Raw genomic sequence first — 18,038 nt, forward strand, 5'->3', positions numbered from 1 at the left:
CTCACAGCCCTAGCCAGGAGCTGCAGCCATCCCTTTGCAGCCAACAGCAGTGGTACTTGGCCATGATATACCTGGGAACCATTCAGCCTCCTGGATTTATGCAATAGTCCTTTTACATCTCTGCCTGTGCAGACAGTCAGCCTCAAAGGAGGAAAAAGAAATCCAGCTCATGGGGGTAACTGTTATTGATTCTCTTTGTGCAGCTGGAGTTCTCACACAGTAAACTCCCCAGCTGGCAAAAAAAAATGTTGGACTGTATTATGTTAATCTGTATGAAAGCTGGAAGCAGCCACAACTTTCACAAAGTTTACAGAGGAAACTGTATCCACAAATGAGAGCACAGAAGACCAAACCCCAAGAACTGCTCTGAGTTTTAACTCAGGAAATGCTTAAGCATGTGCCTAAATTTAACTGCTCAGACAATCCTGGGCTTAAACTTGCTGTTTGTCTTGCCTGACTGTGGTCAAAAGGTCCTTGGAACTCTTGATGGATGAGGACCAGGCATGTTGAGGGAGCTGAATATAATAGGTTGGATCCTGATACGTAGTGCAGTCATGTCACTCCATTCATGGTTTGACTGCTCATAGAAATAAAATTAATAGGATCTGACCCAGGCATTGCATCTAGTTGGAAATAATCCCTTCTATGGTTTTTGAGTGCAGTTTCTCAGACTGCTTGTACTTTTTTGGCCTCTAAACAGATGGGGTTTTTCCAAACCTTATCAAATTCTGATTAAATTGTTGTGTGGGAGTCAACAGGTACATATGAAACAGGCTGTGAGATTACTTTCCATCCTGATGGCACACCATACATAATTAGAAAAAGAGAAATGAGGTTGAAGGAGCACGACACAAAGCTCTGGCAGGAGCTCAGGTGGAACCAGAAGAGCACATAATGCAGTCTGCAGACTTTTGACCAGAGTTTTAAAGATCTCCACCAGGGATTGGTTAAGCTGCATCTTTTATTTTCTTTCTGCCTGTTTCTCATGCAAATTCTGCATGCAGAAGGACTGAGCAGGGGTTGGGTTCTTAATGTGTCCCAAGAAGCAATAAGAAAAAAGAAATGCTTTAAATAAATGCAACAGCTGTAAGAGGATTTGGGGATGGAGGATAAGGAAGTTCTGGAGTCTTAGAATAGGAAGGAACGCCAGAGTTTTACTTGCTGATGGTAGTTGTGCTTCCTGTTGTGACCCCACTGCAGTGTTTCATAACACCTTGGGAACAGCCCAGTCTAACTCTGTAATGAGGAACAGGGATTCCCAGTTCCTCCATGCTATCTGCCAGAATTCAAGGTCTCTTTGGTTATGACAAAAATTGCAATAGGAACTGAAGAGAAAAAGGCAAAATTCCCCAACTGAAAAAAAATTCCAGCTTTGTATTTCCAAGAGCTCATGTACATCAGTGCAGGTCCTGAGTAAAACTCATGTGGTTCCTGAATGGAAATGGCCACACTAATTTTCAAAGGGCTTTGTTAAAATTCATCTGCAGAGCCAGGCTCTGAGCTGCACTGACTGTCAGACCAGAAAAGCAAGGGCAGGATGGGAGGCTGCTGATGGGAAGGCAGCTTTGAACCTTCTTGGGGACTGACATCATGTTGTGTCATCTCCCCATGGGTTGCTCTGCAAGAGCAAGCCAGGTAGACTTTGACACATTGTATTCCTGTTTCTGACTCCTCTAATAGGTGACCTTTACTGTGCACTTGAGCTGTGGTGAGTGGAGGTGAGGAAGGGATAGGAAAGAGAAAGAAGGAATTTTTTTGATAAAGAGCTTTTATTGATATACACCATGGCTATACATGTGCACACAAACTCAAAATATTGGTTAAATTCCTTTTGGACTCATTGATTTTACTTTCCAAACATAAATAGATACCTAACTCTCTGTCTAAGCTTTTACACCAACTGGGTAGGAGGAAGGGACTCCAGTCTAAAGACCTGCAGCTTAGCAAGAGGCATGTGGGTAGGAACATAATATTTGCACTTTGATAAGGCATAATAACTTACTACAGCATTTTAAAGTAAATCTAGCTAGGCTGTGTTCACTAGCAATACACCCACACAACAAACACTCTGGTAAGTGGCAATGAGATAAAATCGGGAAAGGCAGCTGTGAAGGAAAATAAAATATCTGTAGGGATAGGTAGCACATAAGTCATATGAACAGTTTTGAATCATCTTATCACTGGAGACATATCTTGGATGGCTGCACTTTGTCCTGCAATACCAGTGAGACAAACAGCATACATAGAAAAGTTGTGAGCTAGTGTCCACTAAGAAGATAATAAGAGATGGCCAAAGAAACTGAGGAGAATTTGGTGGAATAAAAAATTTTTAGAACACAGCTTGTGATGTTTACCAATGTATTTGCTCCATTGAAAAGCTGTATTTGATCAGAGAAATGCTGTTTGTCTTGTGTACCTAAATTCCTAAGCAGAACAGAACAAACTTTTATTTTCACAGCTCAGTAATTTCATAAGTAATAGGTCATGGTCTCCAACATTTATCAGATCTTAGCCCTTCCCTTCTCTCTGTTTCTCTTATTCTCTTTCACCTTGTTTATTTTGTTTTAGAAAATTTGAATTTTGCTCCGTGACTAAAACAAAACCATTCTTAGATCACAGACTACCAATATTGTTTAGCCAGAAGAAATCCTGACCTTCTCCAGTTTATATGCTGTTAAAAATGTTTATGAAACTGCATGGAAGATGGAAGTCATTCACTGAATGGGTTTTTGGCAGCATACAGGTTTACCAGGGCTACTCCATCCATCCATCCATCCATCCATCCATCCATCCATCCATCCATCCATCCATCCATCCATCCATCCACCTCTTCCTGACCTGGATGGACAAGCTGTCATGAACAAGACCTCCAGCAAAATTGCCAGCCCCTGACAGGGGTTGGGTATTTATGGATTTTTGCACTGCAGGGAGATTTTCCATGCTGAAGCTGAAACAGTATTCTATCCCTTCTTGGAGACTCTGGATGGATCCCAGCTAGCTGGAGGGGCAGGGTTGTGTGGCACAACAACAACCATGTCTCATGGCTAAGCCCAGGCGCAGAACACCCCACCTCCCTTCTGCTGTGCTGTACCCATCTAAATGTCACCAGAATGTCCCCGAGTGCTTGGGACAACCCAAGTGATGTTTTTAATGCAGGTGCAGATAACATGCTGCAATGGTATCAACTGCTTTTAAAGACACTGCATCTAAAGGGAAAAAGCACTGAGATTGTACTATACTGCTTTGCATGGACAAATAACAGCAACCAAAGTAGACTTTTGATCTCACTTATACCTTCCTTGCAAACTTACTAGATGAACTACAAATTTTAAAATAAATAGTCTAAATGTGGATAAGAAATCAAGATGGAGACTCTTTGCAGGTGAAGATTTGAAAGAAGACAGCATGACCACTTGATGTATCTTGAGAGCAGAGCCAGAAGACATTTTTTAACCTAGAGGGCTGAAATGAACTCAGAAATCTGCCTTCAAAATTTTGGGCATGTTAGCTGCATCTGTTCTAAGTTTTAAGGAGAAAATTTATTGTAAGAATTTTGAGTCTAAGAACCAGGGCTTGACTGGGAAAGTGCAACTACATTGTAGGGTTAAACTCTCATTCACCTCATTTAGCTTTTATATTTTTCTAGTAATGGAAAAAGGAGATAAAGAGAAATTTAAACAAGATGAAAGTTCAGAGAGTAAATTTTAGAAATGGCATAAGAACATGAAGAGGAAAATTATTAGAGAGTTTCTGTGATGAGAAAAGCCCAGTGAGGAGCTAGAAAGAAAGGACAGAGATGGTGGAATGTGCAAACAGTCCTACTGCACCTACTAGGCCTTGGAGAGTAAAATTCCTTCAAAGAGGAAAGGTAATATCTTGGTTTATCTCAGTCTCTTTTTCAAATTGAGTATGGGTTATTTTACAGTTTCTGACATAGACTGAAAGAAGTTAAAAATTAATGGTTTATGGGAAGTGTGGTGCTTATGGCAGAGAGTGCAGCCAACGTCAGCCCTGTTTCTGGACCAAAGGACCAAGCATCCCCACCTGGATTTGTCCTAGCACTGGCTCACAGCAGCAGGAGGGTCTGAGAAGCCCTACAAGTCTTGACCCACACAGACAGATCCATTCCACCTCCAGCAGAAGCAGCACAGGTACACTGTCCAGCTGAATGGTGGTGCTTTGATTTAATGCTTCTCTTGCAACTTCTGCCATCAGGGCTCCTGTGATGGCTTAGCTGTGATTGAAGCTGTGTTAGGTGATTTGCCTGTGTGAATGAGAGCACAGGTGATATCTGTGCTTCCCCAAGGTGAATGCTACCAGGTAAATGTCACCTACAAATGGCATTGGCTTGTTGAAATACCACGATCTTGTACTGCAGTCTGCAGCCAACCCCATTGCTTAATGCTGAATCCATCCATGAAGTGTTTCCAAATGCTCCCCAGTGGTAAGTGTGTAAGAGGCATTGTCCCCAGAACAAATATATCAACAAGCCTGCACAGCTGCTTGACAAAGGGGATGCTCTGAGGTTTTCTGCTAGCTCAGGTGGTTTTCTTAAAGGGATTACCTGCAATGTCTGCGAAAAAGGATCCATCAGCCCCTTCTACAAAAGACATAGAAAAGTCTCAATCAAAACTCCTGGAAACCCATTTTTCAAAGTAGCATTTGCAATGTTACAGGTTCACCATTTTCTTCTCCTTGTGTATAAAAAGGGTGTGATATAACTTTTAGAAAACCTGAGAGTGGGAGTTGCACATATATAGTTAAAAGAAAGGGAAAAAAAAGAGAAAAAAGAAAGAAAAACAATGGAGTACATGCTTCCTGGCAAAGATCAGCAGAAGAAAGTAGCTGCCAAAAGAAGAAGCTGCCTTTGATTAACCTTTACATGCAGTGTGCACTCGTGATCCTTTCATTTGGGTCTCATTGCAGCAAATGCATAAGAAGTCCCTGATTAATGTGATTGCTTTAAAATATTTTATTTCTAACAGCCTCCAAATATAAATCTGCATATTCAGGACATCTGAATGCTGGTTGTCTCCCTGTCCTTCCCATAAGTACCTCACAGAGGTTGTTTTCTGTAGCATGGGGAGCAGCGTGTTCTGGTCTGCAGATGGGGTATCACTGCCTCTCCTCCCTCCAGCAGCTTTGCTTTGGCAGCCACATCTCCTACATGCCCACTCACAGTAACAAATGAGCTTGTACAAAGATGGAAGTGTGAGACCTGTGTGATGGGATTTACAATACCTGGCTGTCAATGGGATTGCCAGTGTCAGTGGGAGAGGAGAGACCACCACTCTTTTTTTGTATCTCCTTCACCCCATCATCATCACCAACACCATCTTTCCCAGACCATTAATCTCTTGCTCCACTCAGAACTCCACTCAGAATTAGCTTCCTCAGCCAGGTGCTTGTGGAGCAAGTCTGGCAGTGGGAGCAGGATTGGGCAGGGTGCCCTGCCTGCAACAAGCCCTGGCCCAGCATGGGGCAGCAACAGGCTCTCTGTTGCACCCACACCAGGGTCTAGCTGCATACACAGGGTGGTATCTGGGAACCCATCATTTTAAAGTAGCTGCCTGGTCTGAACTAGTCACCTCAGCTTCTCTGGTCAATATGGAGTGTCTAAGGGAGGTGCCTGAGTGGGGAGGAGTGGCTCTTCCTCTGGAGCTGGCTACATATCTGCTATTATGTGACCTTAGACAATCATCTCTGACTAGATATCCAACTAGCTAGAGCTGCTTAACAGAAATACCTCTCTACGGCATAAAGATGAGTGGAGGATCTCAGAATGGTGGATCATAAAACATTTGCTCCTTGAGAACTCAAGGACTATGAGCTCTTTCCACCAAGGATTTTGGAGTATTTTATTATATTTTTATTTTTAATATTTTTTCTCAATAGACACTTATTATTGTACCCTTCTCCTATAGGTGTCTGAATAAAGTACATAATTTCCTGATATTATCATCTAATGGAGCTATTCCTGTGCTAAATAGGTGAAGGCTTGTATTTTGAAACTAGAGGCTTTGTAGACAAGTCCCACGGACCGTCCATTGTATGTGTCATTGCACAAACCCTGAACAAAGTTTCTCAGCATGTGATGAGCTCACAGCAAACCTCTCCCCATCTTGGCAACCAGGGCTGTGAGGATGCTAAAAGTGCTGAGTGGAGTGCTGGAGCCCAGTCTCCGGCTAGAGCAGTGGGAGGTTTTTTGGAGCACAAGTGACAAGGCAATTCAGGATTTATGTTGCAGAAAGGGCTGTGGTTGCATCTGGCTCCTGCAATGAAATGCTGACCATTTTCAGAAAATCTGTAACTAATTGTATTAAGCCTGAAAGATTGAACTGGAAGATTTGTCTTGCTGGCTGCTAATAGAACAGAGAATTTGTATTCCAGTCTTTGATAACTGATTAGGCTTAGATGGCAACCTGTTCAACCAGGTTAGCAGGAAGGCATTTCTAGGCATGCTCAGCATTGCGCCTCTAGGAGTGGAGGAATTTAAACCAGTAAGCGTAAGGAAAAAATTCCCAAAGAGTCAGAACCAGTGGTTTGGGTTTTGTTTTTTGGTGTTTTTTGTTTGTTTGTTTTGTTTTTCTTTTCCAGTTTAGTTTTGGACGTAGGTCCCTATGTCCTCCCTAAATCCTTGATGTATTTCTCCAGAAATGGTCATTGGCCAGTAAAGCCTTTTGTCCTGACAGTTGTATTAAAAATTGTATTCAATATGTATCAGAATTGGGATCTGAAACTCACTCATATGAGTTTCTCTTTGTAGCTGGGAGCAACTGAATGCTGGATGTCTGCAACCAGAGTATTTCCCAGCAAGATGAAATACTCATGACATTGAGCCAGAACTGAGACTGTGTGAGACTGGGGCTTGATGTCCTACTTTTGTCAGCCAAGCAGAACACTTTCCTTCTACAGCCCCTGTTAGGCTGGTGGATAAAGGCCTTTTTCTATAGTACCTGTTGTCACAGACAAGGAAGAACTACTGATTGAGGCCCAGAGCTACCATGTTAGACAGGTGTGCATCATGCAACCCAGCTGCATTATTTATCAGGAGTGTGTTTCTGGGAAGTGCAACTGTTAGTGGTATGGTGGACAGAAAAGTAATTTTATCAAAAGAGATAGTGTTACAGACAGGAATGCATGCAGGGACTAAGAAAAAAAACAGAGTGTAAATGCAAGGGGCACTATATACATTTTGGGAGATGTAAAGGCCGGAATGGGACCATTGTCAGGAGGAGATGCTGCCTTTTTAGAACAGATTGCCAGTATGAAAGACCTTGATGGCTTCATCTGAGGCTGAAGCATCAATACAAGACTTTTAGTGTGCTGTCTCTTGAGACCTCTCTTTGAACACTTACATTTTCTTTGCATCATCATGCCTGAGATACAGTACAGTTTATTGAACGTTCAGGATGTTGGCTCACTGTGATGACAGTGGCCAGCAGAGTAGGTCATTAAGTGGCAGGTGGTGGATCTCCAAAACAAGGCATAGCAAAGTGGCAGAGAACTGGGCATTCCTGGAACTAAATGATATACAAGAAGGAAGATGTTCTTCTGATGAGTATGCTGTGAAATGAAAAGAGATGAAGTTTGTCAGCTCTGACCACACCAGTTATTTCTTCCTTGCTTTCAGAGGGCAATACCAGTGTATTGAATTGTATGGTTACATGCAAACAGTAAGCATGCTCTGCAGGTTGTGTCAGTAGAGCCCATGAGAAGTCAGATCTCCACAATGAATACCTGTGTGTGTGCTTGTATTCCTCAAGAGTGGAATGATCCCCATCAATTGCTGCTGGCAGGCTTGTGGGCAGGGATCTGGAGGCAATGGGGAGATTAGCTCGCTGGCATCTCCTCACCTTGACAATAGAATTTAGCCTGGAACAACTTCTTGGATGTAATCTGTTTAAAAAGGGAAAAGACAGATGTTTTATTTGTATCAAGAAATTTTGTATTTAAACTATGCTTCCAAGTGAAATGTGCCCTCAAGGAATCTCTCTAGTGATGTCAGATGTTAACATGCCTTGCTTCTACAGAGGTGGTGAAAAAGGAATAGAGAAAGCCAAAACAATTGGGAGCTTCCTCCTCACACCACTGTAATTACTGCAGAGAGAGCATTACATGTTTGTCTATTCTCCCTAAAGCACTGCTTCATGGCACTCTTCACATGAGCAGTGAATTTCCATAAGTGAGTGGTGACCTACATTCAAGGCAGAAGCCTTGCTGCTTGCTTTTGGGAGTGTGCCCTGGCTGCCTTCCAGATCAAGCCTGAGATTCTCAGCATTTCATTTCCTGGCTCATCCCTGTCGGGTTTTCTGGGGACTGGGTTCTCTGCAGAACATCTGCACAGAAAGGTCACTGCAAAAAGAAGGGTTGGAATGAATTTTTGTGGTAGCCTTAAACATTACTCTGACAGAAATTATAAAAATATAGCCTATGATAAACACAAATCAATAGGCAGTTAAGAAAGCAGCAGCCTGGTTAAAATCTGGCCTTGCAAAAATCAAGGCTGTGATTCAGTCAGAAGGTATTTTCTTCAAACTTTTTCAAAGTCTTACCATTAAATGAATTCCTGAATTAAAAGCTCAGGCTTTGCCACTGATGCTTTGCCCTGTTGTGTACCTTATCACTGACAGGAGAAGCTACCAGCCGGTAAAGTGGTGTAAGAGCATTAACTAGCATAACAAAAGTGCCATCACAAATCTTTTGTGTGGACAAAACAAGAGTGTGTAAACTGAGTGCATGATTAATTTTTTAATGTATTACACAGCAAACTGGCTGTGAACTTCCTAGTTCTGGTTTGAGTTTTATTGTGCAAATAAAGTGGTTGTTTGCAGTGCTGCAGGGAGCTGTGGTAGGAGCATATGAATCACTGAGACATCTTTCAAAGGAAAGCTCTGCTCCAAGTGTGGCTGTCCCAGTGGTGAGGTGACATGGAGACCAGACAGACCAAAACCAAAGCAGAAATTAAATTCGTTGAATCTGCTCAGAGATAAACGTTTCTAGAGAAATTTAGACCAGCTGTTCCTTTGGATTCACACAGTACAACTAGACAAATACTTCAGAATAAGCAGCACTGGCCTCACTCACATTCTCCACGGCTACGAGGGCAATTGAATAGTAGGATGTGTTGCTTGGGTTCCTGAAGAGAGTTTTCTCTTCCAAGTTATCTCTCACCAATGTGAAAATGTGCAAGGGCTAAGGGACCACATTCCTGTCTGCTCCAGCCTATCATACCACATAACCACATAGAGAAAGGCAAACAAATACAAAGATCAAGTCAAACTATCCACAAGGAAAATCTCTCCAAACTTCCAGCCCAAATACTGAAAATTCTGAAAATCTTGAAAATTCGGCAAACCAAGGGGAACTTTTCTTGGCTAGTGAAAAAATAGGAAAAAATATGGGAATGAGTCATTAGGGTCAGGGTAAGTTCAGACTTCAGATCAACGGGAGTTAGTTTCAGGCAACTGACTTTTTTCTGTGACATGGACAGAGGAAAGGCTGACGAGGCAGAATGAAAATAACAAGTGACTGTGACTCCACAAGGCTCCTCTTTCCCAGTCAGCTGGCTAATTGCTGGGAGGCTACTTACTATGTGGAAGGGCTATGTTAGGGGTTTTTTTCAGTTTCTTAACCTAACTGCCAACTGCAGTAACCATACCTAAAGCTGCTTTAGCATAAAAATAGATCAGGAGTGATAATAGCAGTGATGGAAAGCTTTGAGATTTGGCATGTTTTAACCCCAGGCTATTTGTCTTAGCCAGGAGGTATTTCCCACCTTCCTTTGCAGTAACCTCTCTTTCCAGATGCCTCACTCAGTATGACTCTGCCTGACCAAGGGCAGTAAAGCAGGACTGTTTCTGTGAGAGCTGGCACAGCAGTGTCCTTAGCTGCAGTCACAAGAGAGACCCCTGCTCCAGGCTTGGGCCAGGGAATGGTACAGGGCTTGAGAGTGTAATGGCTGAGAAATGCTGACCCAGCGTGACTGGGGCTGGTGCTCAGTGTCCCTTCAAACACCCCCTCTTTCACTTCCATTTCTGCTTTTGTGCCGGCAATGCACCACTGTGTCTCACTTATTTCTCTGTCTTGCACTGTCTGCTTCTCATTTTCTTTCTTCTCCCTCAACTCTGTTCTTCCCTTGTTCTCTCTTCTCATTCTTGTTCAGTCTGTGTTTCCCCTCTGGCCTTCTTCAGAAATTTCTGCTCCTATCCTCCACGATCAACACTCAGTGATCCTCACCCTTCTGGAACACTGAACAATGTTAGGAGCTCAACCACCACAGCAAACTCGATGGATGAACTTAATCCTGTATTATTTCTCTGCTTGCTGTGCTACAGAAAAGGCTGTTTTGTGCATGAAGATCCAAGGCTTGCCAACCATGCTTTACCTGGAGGAATGCAGCAGCCAAACCTACCCCATACTAACACTAGCTTCTGGGTCCAATACTAACACAAGCTGCTAGGCCCACAGCTGAACCAGGATTTTAATTTACAATATAAACAAAACTGCAGAACTACATTGTTTAGTGTAGAATTCAGTGTTCTCATTTTTCATTAAAAAGCATGAGAAACTGAAAAACAACATTCTGTCACCAGGCACAGCATGAAGCAAGATAAAGATGAATAATACTGGGCTACTTTCTTTACCTAAGTGCCTGAGGAAATCAACTAAAGCAAATCTGGATGCTAAAAATGTTTGCAAGGATAAAAATATCAAGCAATTTTCAGTTATAAGAAAAGATACCAATACTCTGAAACTTTACTATTTCCTCAAGTGCTTAAAAGTGAGTCTGCTGGGGTTCCATCTCTCCTCCTGGTAATGTGAGAGTAAAAGCTTTTCTGAAAAAAACCAACATGTAGTTGTGTCCTCTCTCACCATTCAAGAAATGTTTCTCCTTCTAAACCAAAAGAGTATCTTTTGCTGATTGCTGTAAACTCAGAAGTCATGCATTGGTATCAGCAATCCACACCTTGCCATATTTAAACCTTCTATTTCCTTCCTATCCAGCCTGCTGGACTGAAGCACAATTCTAACATTGGCATCCTTTTATTACATTTGTATAAACTGCAAAGATACCCACTAAACTGAGAGTGGGCATTATATATAGTTAATAAATAAAGATCACACTAAGACATCAAAAGAAAACTCACCTGGGAATATTCCTCATAATAACTATTCCTTAAATTTATTTTGGCTTTTTAAAGAAAAAGAGAAAAATCTAGTAGTCACTTTGATTTCTTTTAGGTTGTAGTCTTTTTAATCAGAGTGAAGGCATATGAGACAGACCAATTCTTCTCAAAGTGGAGAGTGTAGAATAAATTTCAGATGGATGAGGGAAAAATACATCTCACCTTTCTTTCCATTCTTTCTTCCCTGGTCTTTTGGACCCCTTTCCCCTTTAATAGCCATAGGATGAAGTGCCAGAAAGAGGACATGAGGAAAGCTCAGGTTTTGTGTAGTACCTCCCCTGTGAGATGGCATGGCAAGATGAGAGGGGGGTCACAAAAGATGTATCTGCCTACCACTGCTAAAGCAGCCCCACAGGGACTTGCCCAGGGGAGGAGGCAGCTGATGGGCTCAGGTGGGAGTGCAGAGAGCTCCTGGAGTAACAGGGATTCATGGCACACGGGCCAGGGCACCAGGCTGGGCCAGAGTCAGCCTCACTCTGAAAAAGCTGGGGATAGAAGGAGTTTAAAATGTTACCTTTAATACAGACCTGATTGTTACTTAGGAACATTGTGAATTTTTATCCCATTAGTTAATCAGTTCAAATGGATGGTACAATCTGAAGGAAACAAAGAGGCATGGCAAGACTGCATGGTGCAAATCCATATCACTTCTGAAATGCAGATTTTCTCTTCCTCCTTTTCTCCCCTCCCCTTTGCCAGCACTCTGACTGCAGGGTGCAAAGAGCACTCCCTTGTTTGGTATGGTGAACATTTCACTTGTTCCATCCTGTGGGGAAGCAAAGGACCCAGATGCAGAGATGCCACAATTCTCAGCAGTGTGCACCAAGTCATGTGTGCACCAAGTCAGCTGGCCTGCAACACTCTACCCATGTAAAAATTGACAATCTTATTTTGAACAGTTTCTCCTCTTGCATCCACAAGGGATGTATTACAGACAGAATTAGCATGTACTTCTTTTTGTATCCTCAATAATTCAGTAACTACTCAGTTTGTTTAAGGAGATTGAAGTTCTAAGCTTGTTCAAAAAACCAAAAAGAACAGTACCTTTTCTACCACTTTCTTGCCTACTCCTTTGTGCAACTCAGTAACCTGGCTTAAACACTGTGATAATGATTTAATTGCCTACACACTACCTGTCGATGCTTTAAAAAAACCACATCCTTCTTGGGTTTCCTGGATCTATGTCTCAGTAGCCTGTCATGGCCTCAGAAAAAGAAAGGGAAGGTTGTTTCTTTCTTTTATAAAAGGCTTATTATGTTAGGAGCTAGACAATTCTCAGGGACTCAAGCAGTCAAGGATATGTGAGAGCAGCAATGCAGGGTCTTGCACTAACACTGCTTGGATCCTGCTTCTCAGACAGAACTGCAATTTTGTGTGTGTCTGACTGATGTGTACATCTTACATGCAAAGCCAGGATTTGTGCATGCACATCCCCATTGCATGAGAAAATGTAAAATTTGCTGACACATAAGATTTCTACAACATGCAACAATTGAATTTCTGCACTACGGTAAAGCTAGGCTTACACATGACTTTTCTTAGTGCTTTGCAGACTAGAAAGATTAAATAATATGGTTTGGAAGATTTTGGAGCAAGAAATTTGGTGCCTAAGGATTTAAGAACCATTATTGTACGCAAAAAGCCAACAAATGTGTGTGGGTGGGAAGGAAGGTCAGCCTGTTCCTTATGCAAAATCACAATCAGTAAGAGCAGAGTGATGGCTGGGGTGAGAGAAGGGGGTTATGCTGCAAAGAACTGGGATAAGTGAGACAGCAATAGCTGCAGTCATTATAAATCAGTTCAGATTTTAATCATCACTGCATACCACAAGAAAGAGGCTGTTTATCTCTTGTTTCTCCCTCCCAAACTGTCACCAGCTGCCCTACCCTTCTGCTTTTGGGGCACAACTCCTGCAGCCTCTTCTTCCTTTATCAGATTTCACCACGGACTGTCTTCTTCCTGGCATACCATTTTGTCTACACCCCACTACTTGCACCCTAGTGTGACTACACAAGCAAGTGCTGCACATCACCTCTACCAGAACATCACCTGGTCTGTGCCAGGCCCACCAGATCCCCCCTGCCTCCCCTTAGATTTTGAGTGTATTCACTACAGTGTCCACTGCTCTCTAGTAGCAGAATCTAGTGCAGCTCTTTAAATGCAACTTTTAAAACATCCTTTGCTGTGTTGCTTACAAAAATCTGAACTACAATAAGGAAGTGATACCTTTAGCTTGCTGTGCTGCACAGTGTTGCCTCCTTTGCTCTCTTGAGCTTGATCATGCATGTCCATCCTCTTCACAGCTGCTTAATGGGACCAAGAAGGGCCTTTAGAAAGCCCTCTGCTTGGAGCCAGGCATAGCAGAAACCACAGGTGAAGATGCTGGGCATTACATCCATTGAACCTCTAATAAGCAGAAATATAAAATCCAATATCAAGAAACATTTGGGCTGGTCTGTCTTGATTGGTCTGCTGAAATAAGCAGTGTCTCAGCTGTTCTGGCTCTTCAGAGTTGACTCAGAACTTGTCACAGTGCTCAGGTCCAATATGCACCAGTAAAAATTTGAAGTGTGTAAGTATGACCCATGTTGCAGGTTAGCATTTATTCAGGAGTCACTGAATACACTCTTTAGATTTCTCTTGTGATAATTAAATAATGAGAGGTCAAAGACTGGGAAAGCATTCAGGGGAAAGAGTTTAGACTCTTGGCCCAGATTGCTTGTTTCCTTCCCAGTCTGTAAAGTTGTTTTCTTCCTTTCACAGAAACAGTTTCTGTTCTGTGTCATGCAGCTACACATCTTCCTGGGGTGTGACATGTGCATGCTCAAAACCTCCTGGAGACAGTAAGCAGAAAAAAAGCTCAAGAGACCCTGTTCCTGTCAGCCAGCTGGATGTAATCATGCAGGTACTGGGGGGTAAAGTGTGCTGCATTTTCCATGGTGAGGTTTTGCTCTCCTGCTTACAAAGGATTTGCCAAATCTCCTCTGCTGGAAGCAGACTGCCATGTTTGCAAATGAGAAATCCTCCTCTTCCCCCTTCTCATCTGTTATCAGTGATCTCTGGTGTGAACAAAGCAAAAGAAACCCCAGAGAATAAAAAGTACTGAAAATGCTGCTTTAGGCCACAGAAGTATTTTGCAGTTCCTGATTGTCAAGTTCACAGCCAGGACTCAATCTGTATTCGCGGCCAGCCCTCATCGCTTCCTCAACAGCTCTCCAGTCACTTCTGGGTGTGCTGGGGGGCATGCAGGAGACAAACCCACGCTGTGCAGAGCTCTGCAGAGGTGCTCAGGAGGCACCAGGAGCAGGCTGGATGGTTAGCACCTACATGCTCCTTCACTGGAGATCCTGGGTGGACTTTCCCAGGGGTTTAGACAAGAGAGGGGCTGGGGACCACAGGCGGCAGGAGGAGAAGGAGAACTGGAGGCAGAGCAGACAGCTGCCATCAAAAGACAGAAGCAGTGATGTCAGTGAGTGGAGCTTGCTGGAGGATGTCTTATCTACTGTTTCAGGAACTGACTGTGATTTCAACAGCAGTTTTGACCAAGGTTGATCAGCTACTTCCAGCACAGCCCAGGCTTTTGGTTCTGCAGCTAACTCAGCTAATGTCTGTATGGAGCAGATACACCACAGAGACACAATGGCACAGAACAGACAATGCCATAAAGAAGGTGCTACATGTGCTGGAATGGGAAACCATAGTTCCTTCTCCTTGTCCTTAGGTACACTGACCTCAGTGTAACTCAGTCAATACATGGAACTGCATAGAGCTGGTGCACTTGGACCCTTGTATCCCTGCACAGTGCTTCTCTGGATGACCACTGTGCAGTGGGTGGGAGACACAGAGGGGCAAGATCACAGGATAAAAGATGTTTAGGGTTATCCAAACAATACAAGGCAATATGGAAACTAAGTTCCCAGACCACCTCCCATTATCTTTCTCCAGCCTGCTTAAGGAAAGCAGTAATATTCCTGCAAGAAGCCATGTCAGATATAGTTCTCTACTGGAACTGGAGATTACTGCTGACCTACAATGACCTTATTTACAATCCTTTTCAAAGTATTTCTTTCTGGATCTTCTTGTCAGCCATTTAAATGCCCATTCCCTGGGTTGATTTAGTGAGGTGTTCAGCCAGTCCTCCTGGGAATAAAGCAGTCTTAACAGTGTTTTGCATTCAAGCCAGTATCCCTTCTTCCACCATCATCACCCCAGGATTACTTCACAGCCAGCCAAAGACAAAAGCCTGTGACAAAAGTGATGACAGCAGTTTCCCAGGCTAACATATCCCAGGGGCTCCTCAGCTGGGCACCAGCTTTCCTGTGCAGTGGGGAGTGAAAGGGCTTTCTCCCATAGGGTAGCCCAGAGCCTGGGGCATCCCAGAGGATGTTTATGTTGCCAAAACATGAAGTGGAGATGGGTGTGTAGTGACTCCAGTGCTGGCACGGCAGTGGTCTTGGCTGCTTCTCTCTTCAGGAGCAATTAGTCAGCACCACCAAGTGTGTGCCCAACCCTGCATGCACTGCCAAGGATCCCTTCCAGAATGGATGAAATGTATCTGACAACACCAGTGCAGCTGTGAGTCTGCTACATTTCTGTGTGGAGAGCCCTCTTGCTAAGTACCACTAGGAGAGTAATTTACTTGCTGCTGCTATGTCAAAAAACATCATCTGTGCTGTGGTCCCTGCAAATTCACCCTCAGCACTTTCCTTCTGCTTTGCTCTCCGATAATATTTTCCCAGCACAAGAGGTCTTGCTTCATTCCCTCTATTCCACAGAAATAAAACATAAACAAAGGCACGACGTGAACATGTGGGTCTCCTGTGTAAAGCTCCATTAACCAATGCTCCTGCAGGGCTGGATGAATCACCCTGAGCAGGGACGTCTCTAAGCACACACTGTATGTGCTTTAGAGCAAAATAGGAAATACCTGTGCTTCAGTCTTATAACAGTCATGATTGAATCAAAGCAGATGATTTGTAGAGAGGGTCAGGTTCACAAGAAAGGGCGAGGTTGCTAGAAAATCAAAATGATAAAGCTTCCTGTTTTTAGAGGTAGATTTCAACAATGATTATTGCTGCTTCAGAAGGAAATGGATGCCTGCTTGCTGAAAAGTACCTCATTATATCTCCTGGCATTTGTGTGCCAAAAGTCACAAACAACAAGTGAATTGTGCTGGAAATGAATGGAGGTTTCCTTTTGGAGTTTTCATCTACAGTAAAATCACTACACACTTGCAAAATTAAGGCTGCTCTGGTTCTTGCTGTTATGCAAACTTTGGGCTTTCTCCTAGGCAACACAGAGTGCCCTTAAGAACTAGAAGTTCTCCATGTCATATGACTTTCTTTTCCTTATATACACAATGATTAAAACAAAAGACAGCTGTTGATTTCAGGAAAAAGCCACCATGCAATAAATCTTTTGTGCGGCACCGTAATAACACTCCTCTTCAGACACAATTGAGCATAAGAGCTGACTACATTTGGTACTACTTACCATAAGAAGGTATCCTTTTATTTCCAAATATAAAGGAAAGTTGGCTGCACATCAGAGCTGCTGATCATGATACATACAGGAAGGGAAATCTCATTTTTTTCTTCTTAAGTGGCACTTCACCAAAGGCATTATGTGTTTTCTGTGTCATAGAAGTATGTAATCATGGAATGCTTTGGGCTAGAAAGGACCATAAAAATCCTTTAATTGTAATCCCCATTCCAGGAGTAGGGATATTGCTCACTAGACCAAGTTGCTCAAAGCTCCATCCAAGCTGGCCTGGAACATTTACTGAAATAAGTACCCACTGATTATTTCTCACCGATATCGTCACATGCTTTTGTAAAACAGGTGACAGATTTCATGTTTGCTGTGAATTGTGTTAATTGATCAGTCAACCAGAAGGGTCTGAATCACCTCTTTGCCACAAAGGCTCACCGTGTCAGAGATGAGAGAAGCAAGACAGGAAGAGGCAAAGCACTGTCTTCCTGGTTATGTATCCCAGGAACCATTGCACTTTAGCCCAGATGGGAAGGCACAAAAGCAAGCTTGAATGCCATCAGCTCCTCTTCTCCCTGGGTCTGATGAACATATGGTTTGATTCAGCACCCGAGGAGCACTGGAGATGGGGCCTTTCCCACAGCCAGGCTGTTGTATAAAGTCCAGGCTTGTCCTTCCTGAGGACTTAATCTGCACTTGTGTTTCACTTTTGAGGGGTAGTTTCAAAACTGAGTGGACAGCTGTCTTTGGAATAAAGTTGGGTTTCATTCAGTCTGTGCTGGTTCTGATGAGATCAAGGTAACTATTCATAATTTGAACAGGTATAATAAAATAATTTTGTTTCAAAATGAGACACCTACCATGGGACACGCTCTTCCACCAGAAGCTGTAGAAGTATTTCGTCAGTCAGTGTCTCCCCATTTGAAGAGCATTTCCTGTTTGTATCTTCAAGAATCAGGGTCACTTGAACACCCAAAGCACCACAAGTGTTCCCCCAGCTGCAGCAGAGCGCACACCCTCACAGGGCCACCACCCCACAGAAACAGATTCGTAAGACAAGCTGATGAGCTGCTGCCAAATGATGAGGCCTGGATAAACACATTGAGGAAGCAACATGCAGATTTTGATTGCAATGCTTTGATACACACTCTAAGACGATCAGATGCAAAGGGGATCCTGCCTGGATGCATTAGCTCATCAACAAAAGAAGGTCTGCTTTTGTTTTGAATCACTCTGAACAACACAGTAGCACAGAATTCATGCAGGTGAAAAACCACCGAGTCAGCCTGCTTGGTTTAATAATTTCTCAGGCTCTGCAGGTAAGCTCCATTAATATCTCTGAGGATTTTCAGAGAGATG

The 18,038-nt window shown here is 43.1% G+C and overlaps 1 long non-coding RNA gene across 1 annotated transcript; it reads right to left on the minus strand.

Moving 5' to 3' along the window:
- Nucleotides 1-1,759: 1,759 nt before the first annotated feature.
- Nucleotides 1,760-14,246, minus strand: LOC132323933 (uncharacterized). Its single transcript, XR_009485469.1, has 3 exons — nt 13,416-14,246; nt 7,741-7,899; nt 1,760-7,566 (listed from the first exon to the last, which is right to left on the minus strand). It is a non-coding gene; the product is annotated as an uncharacterized LOC132323933 (long non-coding RNA).
- Between the last annotated feature and the right edge of the window lie 3,792 nt (nt 14,247-18,038).

Source organism: Haemorhous mexicanus, chromosome 2 (assembly GCF_027477595.1).
Source record: "Haemorhous mexicanus isolate bHaeMex1 chromosome 2, bHaeMex1.pri, whole genome shotgun sequence".
Lineage (NCBI taxonomy): Eukaryota > Metazoa > Chordata > Aves > Passeriformes > Fringillidae > Haemorhous > Haemorhous mexicanus.